At 44.1% G+C, this 7,467-nt stretch overlaps 1 protein-coding gene across 1 annotated transcript in view; it reads left to right on the top strand.

Moving 5' to 3' along the window:
- MAP2K6 (mitogen-activated protein kinase kinase 6) overlaps nucleotides 1–7,028 on the top strand; it is a 55,590-nt gene extending 48,562 nt beyond the window's left edge. The window contains exon 13 of the mRNA XM_040582067.1: nucleotides 6,660–7,028. The gene's annotated coding sequence lies outside the window, so the exon portion shown is untranslated. The remainder of the gene's footprint in view (nucleotides 1–6,659) is intronic.
- Nucleotides 7,029–7,467: the final 439 nt, after the last annotated feature.

Raw genomic sequence — 7,467 nt, forward strand, 5'->3', positions numbered from 1 at the left:
CTGGGATTTCTTCATGCTTGCTGCAAGCTAAGTATGTACCTACACATTGCCCTTCTTTCCTAGACATTTTGGAAGAGGAAATCCTGCTCGGTCAATGCAGCATTGCTTTAGTGGCTGGTCTGATGTAGTTCAGACAAGGTTCCCACCAGCTCCCTTGTTTAATAGACCTTTTTTTTATTAAAAACAAAACCCAAACTCCTCTCAGAAAAGCCAGCCAAGACGCTCTTTTTTTTTTTTTTTTCTCTCTTCCATCTTGTTCCTCTTAGAGGAACTCTGGGAGCCTGTCTTGGTGCTTTCACTCTTTCACATGCCAAAGATTGCTACATCCCTCTTAGTTACGCTCCTGCCAAACCAGATCTTATAGTCTTGCCTCAAAAATCATCCACTTCCCTGCTCCTTGGGGTTCCTTTTGTTGCTGTTGCTTTTTCATTGAATTTCCTCATGTTTATTGACATGTCTATTGTTGAGCTTCCTGGACACATGCAGCTCTCTTTTTCAGATACAGAGAAAGACAAATAGTTGCCTTCACTGATCTGCCCCTGCTGTTGGGGAAATACTGTTAGGGATACGATTCCTACAGATGGGGTTGGGTCTCATTTAGAGCTAGGGTCATGGAGGGTGTAAACTGGCATTGTTCCATTGGCTTGGCTGGAATAAGGCCAGTTTTGTCCAGCTGAGAATCTGTCCTTAATGTCTAAACAGTTATTACACACTAATAAAGATTAATGATTGTAAATCCCCATGGATTATACATAAAATGGCAAGTTTTACTCATTAATCTTTATTGCCATATTATAGCTGTTTATGTTAGAGAAGTCATCTCTTTCTGTTCTGAACATGCAATTAGGAGGTGGGGGTTGAGTATGGGGGAGATGAAGGGTGGACAAAACAGACCAGATGTCCACGTGTTTTACAGTCTGTGTCCTCCCCCCAAGTTGGTTGTTTCCTTGAAAGCCGTTAACCAGCAGCAAAGGATGTATCGCAGAGCTTTGTCTGCTTTGCTGGCCTCTGGCTGAGCTATAAAATCCAGATTGTTGCTGGTGAGAAGGGATCAGATCTCCTAATTAATATTTCAGCTCAGCCTTTACTGGAGCAGATGGGTAATATGAAATTTGATGTGCACTCTGGCAGCCCAGAACTCTGCAGTGCAGTGAGATTCGCTCTCCCAGACCGTGGCTGGAAGAGATGCTTTCTGTGAAGTAGGCAGCTGTGTTACAGGTTGAGAGGACACTGCTCCTTCACATAACCCCACACCATAAAAGCAGTTGATTTTGTTAATAAAGAGGGCCAGAAAAAGCTCAGTTGAATCTCAGCTTCTTTGTGTTTGCAGATGCGTATAGCCATAGCTAGGAGCTGGTGGTGCCGGTGGTCTGGACACAAAGGTTGACGTGCTGTATAAATGGAGAGGACTCTGAAGAGAGTGTAGTAAACTTCAAGGGTGGCTTTAATGGCAAAATGAGTCCTCTGATAGGCAGCTGATATGAATCCACTCTGCCAAGGAAGGTCTGGAGCTGATGGGGAAGGCTGGAGCAGAAAGAGAGGGCAAGACAGCCACAGACTCGACTGGGTACATGGCCTGGTGAGAGCAGCCTGCCTCCCCTTTCTCTTGCCATGTACTCCTTCAGGTCCAGGTTTGTGGGTAACGGGCTTGCTCACAAGGCCCAGATTGCCATTCCAGAAACAAAATCTAAAGCCCCAAAGAAACCCACAGGGAAAAACTGCGAGCTGACCTTGGTGGCCTGCTGCGTGGCCTTGTGCATTGCTGCTTCCCCTGCTGAGCTCGTCAGTGAGGTCCAGAGGTCTGACTTAAATGATGGGGAAAGCATGAGAAAGGCCTCTGTAGCTGAGAAAGAAGAGGGTAAACATTTTAAGGTTGTCTCTAACTAGCCTAATGGTAGAAATACCTAATTTACAGGCCACAGGGATAAATGAATTCTTCAGGGGCCTATGCAGCCAGCAGAGCTGTTCCACTGGGAACAACTTTGGCTGCATGATGTTTTTTACGTGGCCTCCTTTAATGCACTCCTGGGTTGCTAGAAGGCTCTTTGCCTCCATCGACACTTTACGTCTCAGTCACCTTTAAGTTTTGTATTTTACTGTCTGGGATTTTACTAGCAGCCTTTTTTCTAGGCGGTTGGTCAGAGTGAAGGCAAGGGAAGGGGGCCTCCAGCCAGCTCTCCACAGAGTGCTCTGGGAGAGGAAGGAGCTGCCTGTCTGTTATCCAGTGCCTGCTTAACGGAGAGGCCGCGTACCCAGCCGAAGTGAGAGCTTCTCCTTTCGTACTTCACTGCCATTGCATTAAAACCTCCTTTCTGGAAGTGGAGCAGCTCTGGAGTTGCAGCAGCCTCTCCACAAGGCGGCTCGGCCTTGCCGTCAGCCGAGCTGCAGGACGGGCCACATTTCCTTCCTTGAAAGGCTCTTGGTTTTCTCTGAGCGTTGGGGCAAAAGTCCAGCGGCTGCGAGGTGCTGCAAGGATAAGCTGGGAAAAGCTTGGAAGCGTCTTAAACACTCTGGAAATAGAGGTGGAAATCTCAAAAGATCGGACGTCTTTCGGCAACTTCCAAAGCTGTGTGGTTTTAGCCAGACCTGAAAACCCTTCCTAGAAGTTTATTTCAGGGTATTTTGATATGTTACTTTCGCTTTTGGGCCTAGCTAAATCCAGGAAACTCAGAACAGTGTAATTTTTAAATAATGAGTGAACACACCCCACGCACTACTGAACCTTCGTGGAATAACTCAGGCCAGCTCAGGGTTTATCCTAATTCAGTCTGGTTTTGCCTCAGATAATTATTCTTTTTTTGAGAAAATAAAAGAGATCAGACCATGGTCTTCCAAAACGCTGTGACCCATCACACAAGGGTATGCACCAAATTGTGCCAGAAGGTGATAAGTGCTACAGTAAGAGGCGGCCAACATCTGATGGCTGGAAAGAGCAGTCTGGCAGCAAGCATGCCTGTGGCCTCCAAAAATGGAGGTAGATACAGTTTCTCAAGGGGCTGTGTGATGGAGGTATCAGGGTGTGCCCGTCTTGTTTTTTCCCTGTAGTAAAGAACATTCAGCCAGCTCAGAGTGTCCTGGAACAATATCTGAAAGCCTTTGGTGTTTCTCAACTTAGTTGTAGGTTTTTTTCTGGATGGGTACTGTGAAAAGTCAGGAAGGACCAGGTATCTTTGATTTACGTGGCCAGAGTGAAGAGATGTAGATTAAATGCCTCGTTAAGAGCCAAAAAGGTGTGTTTAAAGATAAATTACCATCTCCATCATAGTTATTAAGTCAGGATCAAATTTTCACATGTACAGGTGCTTCTGCTGAGCTATCCATCCACATTTAGCCCAGATCTAGTCATGAATCTTGCATAAATATCTAATAGCATGGGCTGTGCCATTTGATGAGCTTCTGGCAGGTTGGGGCTCTACAGGCAGAAAAAAAGCCTTGTTCAAAATACAATATAACCAAAACCAGGATTTGGGCTCCAAACATTTCCTATATAATCTAGGTATGAAGTGAATTTCCAGAGCTCTACCACCATTTTGTTTCCCCCATAACTGTGAATCAAGCGGCTTGTGCTTGGTGACAGCTGTCACTGTGACAGTGGAGCTGCTGGAAATAGCCACAACATACAAAGTAGCTGAAATTTTGCATTTATTTTTTAATAGCAATACATTGCGGGGAAGCTGCTAAATGTAGTTTCTTAGAAACTGGAAATATGTTGGAGTAAAACTTGTCATTTCTTGTAGAAAAAAATAGTGGTCTGAAAATGTCCGAAATCTTCAGTTTCAGGAATTACAGTTTTATTGGCAAAGATCCATGTTTAGCATCAAAATTTTTGAAAGTTTCTGTCTTAAGGTGTGAAATCTGCTTTTTCATGAGATTTGTAAATTTGTAACAGGGATATTTCTATATACTTTCAGCTAGAAAAAAAATAATATATGAGCACAATGGAAAAGCAACCACCTCCTAGTAGTCTGCTGGTATTGAAGAGGGTGCAGGCAAAGCACCTGTGTTTTGAACATGTTAGAAAAGAGAAGGCTTTCCAGCCTGCTGTAATGCAAGTCCTTATTTTACTTTATTTTTAGTTTGTTGGTTTTTTTACAGTGTCATAATTTGTTTTGGAACTGTGAAAGTCTCTGCTTCTCCTTACATGTGGCAGGCTGATTATTCTTTCTCATGTTCTTACTATTTATTATTTATCCATTTCTGGTACTATCCAAGATGTGCTGAAGGTATCTCCCAGCCTGCCTTGAGCCATATGGAATCACTGTACTATCTCCTAACAACTGGGATGGCAAATGGCAGTAGATGGCTAATTATTATGTTAAATTATATTTGTAGCAATTTAGATTTTCTTTTAGTGAGCTGGTTTGCCCTAAAATTAGAGATGAGGATAAGGAATCTTTTTTAAAAAAATACATTTTTCCATTTTTTTTTTGATGTCTTGGAGACTTCTGAATAAACCTACTCACTCTTTTTTTTCAATAGGAAAAACACCAGTTGGATTGTAATTGTTCCTTCAAGAGGGGATTGACTAGCATCAGGGTTCAGTTTAACTGGTAAAAATGCTCTATGTCACAAGATCGTTAGCCAAAAGCACAGTGGAATTCTGAGAAAATGATAATTTTCCACCTGAAAAGTAAAATCTGGTTTGTGATGAACTTGGTTTGTCCAAGTCCCATGCTAGGCTTTTCTGTATCAAATTTGCATGGAGTTTTCCTTTAGCCCTCAAGCTAGTGAGACCTGGGGTTGCCAGGATTGCTTCGAAGCAAGGCTGAGGGCCACCCAGGCACCCTCTGGCCACATGTCTGCTCTGGGTTTGGAGGATGTGAGTCTTACAGAAATGGTGGAGCAGCTAATGAATGGCTTCTTCTTGCTCTGCGAGAGATGTTGAGGTGAAATCCCATAAGCATGACTGTGTGAGACAAGCAGGATTGGGGGCTCAAAACCACGAGGTTTTTCTTCTTTTTATTCCCTTTCTTCTCTTTGCAAAGGTGCCTTGCTGCTCTCCTGCTTCAAAAGCCTCCCCAGCCTTTCTGATAAAGAATGCTGTGGTGCATCTGTTTTCAAACAGCTTGCATTGGTTTTCTGGTTTGTTTTTTCTTCCCCCTATGTATAAGAAATGTTGGGTAGCAGAATGTGGAATTCATTAGAAGTTCATAAAGCAGGGACCTCAGAAGGATGTGGGTATAAATGCTTTTCAGGCATCTGAGGTGAACTTTAAATGGAGCTTTGGCCCTCATTTGCTTTCTGCTTTTCAAAAACCATTTATGAGAAAGTGGAGCTGTCAAAGCCATGCATGAACTTTGCCTTCTTGCAAATAACTTGTCTCAAAGTAAATTGTCAAAATGCACAAGGAACTTGTCTCAAAGTAAATCCAGTAGCTCTGCAAAGCTGGAAACGTTATGTGCATTAGAGTGTGTGTATGTGTGAGTGTGTATGTGCACATGTTGTACATGGGCGGGTGGAGTGAGTAAGTCTACCATTTTGGAGATGTAAAAAACACAATGCAAGTGTTTTTAAAAAAGGCGATGTAAAATATTTATTTCTTGGCAAAAGTACATCAGACCACATCTCCCATCCTTCTTTTAATTGCTTCATGTTTGTTTTTGTTGTCTAAGTCTTTGCTGGCCTGTTTCCTCTGCAGTGCTCATTGCTACTTAGCAGCTCGTAACCTCACACAACCCCTCCGCAGCAAGGGAGCGCATGGCATGGGGGAGCTCACAGGAGCACAGGCTCTGCCGCTCAGCAGGGAAAGCACTGGTGTTCACATCAACAGCAGGGATGGAAGAGGTAGTATTAGATGAAAAGGTAGGACAATGCAATGTGAGCGATTTTTGATTTTTAGCCCTGAGGAGGAAACTTGGTCCTCATCAGAATCAAAACTGCCCAAATCCTAATGCCAAGACCCCAGATTGTGGCTTTGGGAGAAGGTAGATTGGTGCAGGGATAGCAGGCTTTGAGAAAGACTCTCCCTGCCTTGGCAGGCTCTTGTGAACACATACTAGTGGTATATTTAAAAGAAATGAGGTGCTGTCATCTTTGTGAGATGGCACCCAGGTTCTTGTCAGTGCTGGTTAAGGTCCCCTCGGGCTTTGCCCCTGGTTTGTAGCAGTGCAGAGCCTGTGCCAGGAGGCAGTGCTGCCCTGTCGCTCCGAGCTCCTGTTCCTCTCTGCAACCAGGCGAAATTTCGTCAGTCAGATGTTGCAAGGTTCACAGGGTCCTCCCTGTGCTCCAGAGTATTTTGGTGGTCGCCTGGCTGCCCACCCCTATGGCTTCACATCCGCTCCGTCTGAAACACTTCTCTTAACCTGTGTTGTCTTCATTCATCTCAAAGCCGTTCATCATCCTATGAGGATGATAAATAGTAGGAGACTGACAGTAGGACCATGTGCGTAATGTTAGATAGCCTTTTATTTAATGTTGTTGTTTTAATGAGATGCTTTTAGGATCTGTGTTGTACTGGATTAAGGATATTGGTGGAACAATTTAACTGGTATTCTTTAAGCCTGACTGCCCCAGATCCTTACCCTCCACCCTCTTAATTTAAAAAAAAAAAAAAATAAAATAAAATAGATTGGGAGAATATATTTAACTTGAAAAAAAACCCAAACTTTGCTGATGGAATAAGTTAATCTTCTTTACTATGCTTCGATTTTATTTCTCAGGATATCCAAAGGTTTATCACTGCTGCTGAGAGAAGGGGACAGTACACCTTTTTGAAACTTCAACCACTGTAACCATTTTCCAGATGTGAGTGTGTGTGCGTGCGGGTGTGTGTATGTTAAACTCAGCACTGTGTGTGCGTGTGTTCTGCTGAATATTGTGTGCATCTATGAAATGCTTCAAACAACTGCCTGGAAGTCAAAACCAACCACCTCTTTCCAGTCATATGTTTGCCGTGACTTTTCATAACCACACTTGAACTAGTGGTCTTGGATTAAATATTCAAAGAGCAGGGCATCTTTATAGCAATGGTATGTCAGTCAAATTAAGAAAAATGTACACAAAAATAAATAAATGAAATTTAAAAGTAACGTGCTGTCAGTCTACCTGTGTTTACCCAGTGGAAGTACTACCCATTGTTGGGGACCCACTTTGTACTGCTTTTGCTATTCGTATGGAAAGTTTTTAAGGATCATCTTACTTGTAAGAGTCTTTCTGCCATTGGTTTTTCTTTCTGCACTTCGGCTAGCGTGGCTGGCGAGAGCAGACGCATCCACATCCCGTCCAGCCCACATCAAAGGCGTGAGCCCCGGCTCCCGCCGTGGCTCTGGCAGGGCGCTGGTGCGATGAGAGCAGCCGGCTTCCTGCCCCCCCGCCCCAAATCATCTTCCCCGTGTGGATGGAGGGGTCCAAGGGGCTGCAAATGGACACAGCCTCTGTGCCCAGCATTGCCTGGGGGCGTGGGTCTTGGTGCTGGGCTGACACCAACACGTGCTGTTGGGGTTGGAAGCCCAGCAGCTTGCTCAGCAC

The sequence above is a fragment of the Falco naumanni genome, chromosome 1, assembly GCF_017639655.2.
Source record: "Falco naumanni isolate bFalNau1 chromosome 1, bFalNau1.pat, whole genome shotgun sequence".
NCBI classification, from domain to species: Eukaryota; Metazoa; Chordata; class Aves; order Falconiformes; family Falconidae; genus Falco; species Falco naumanni.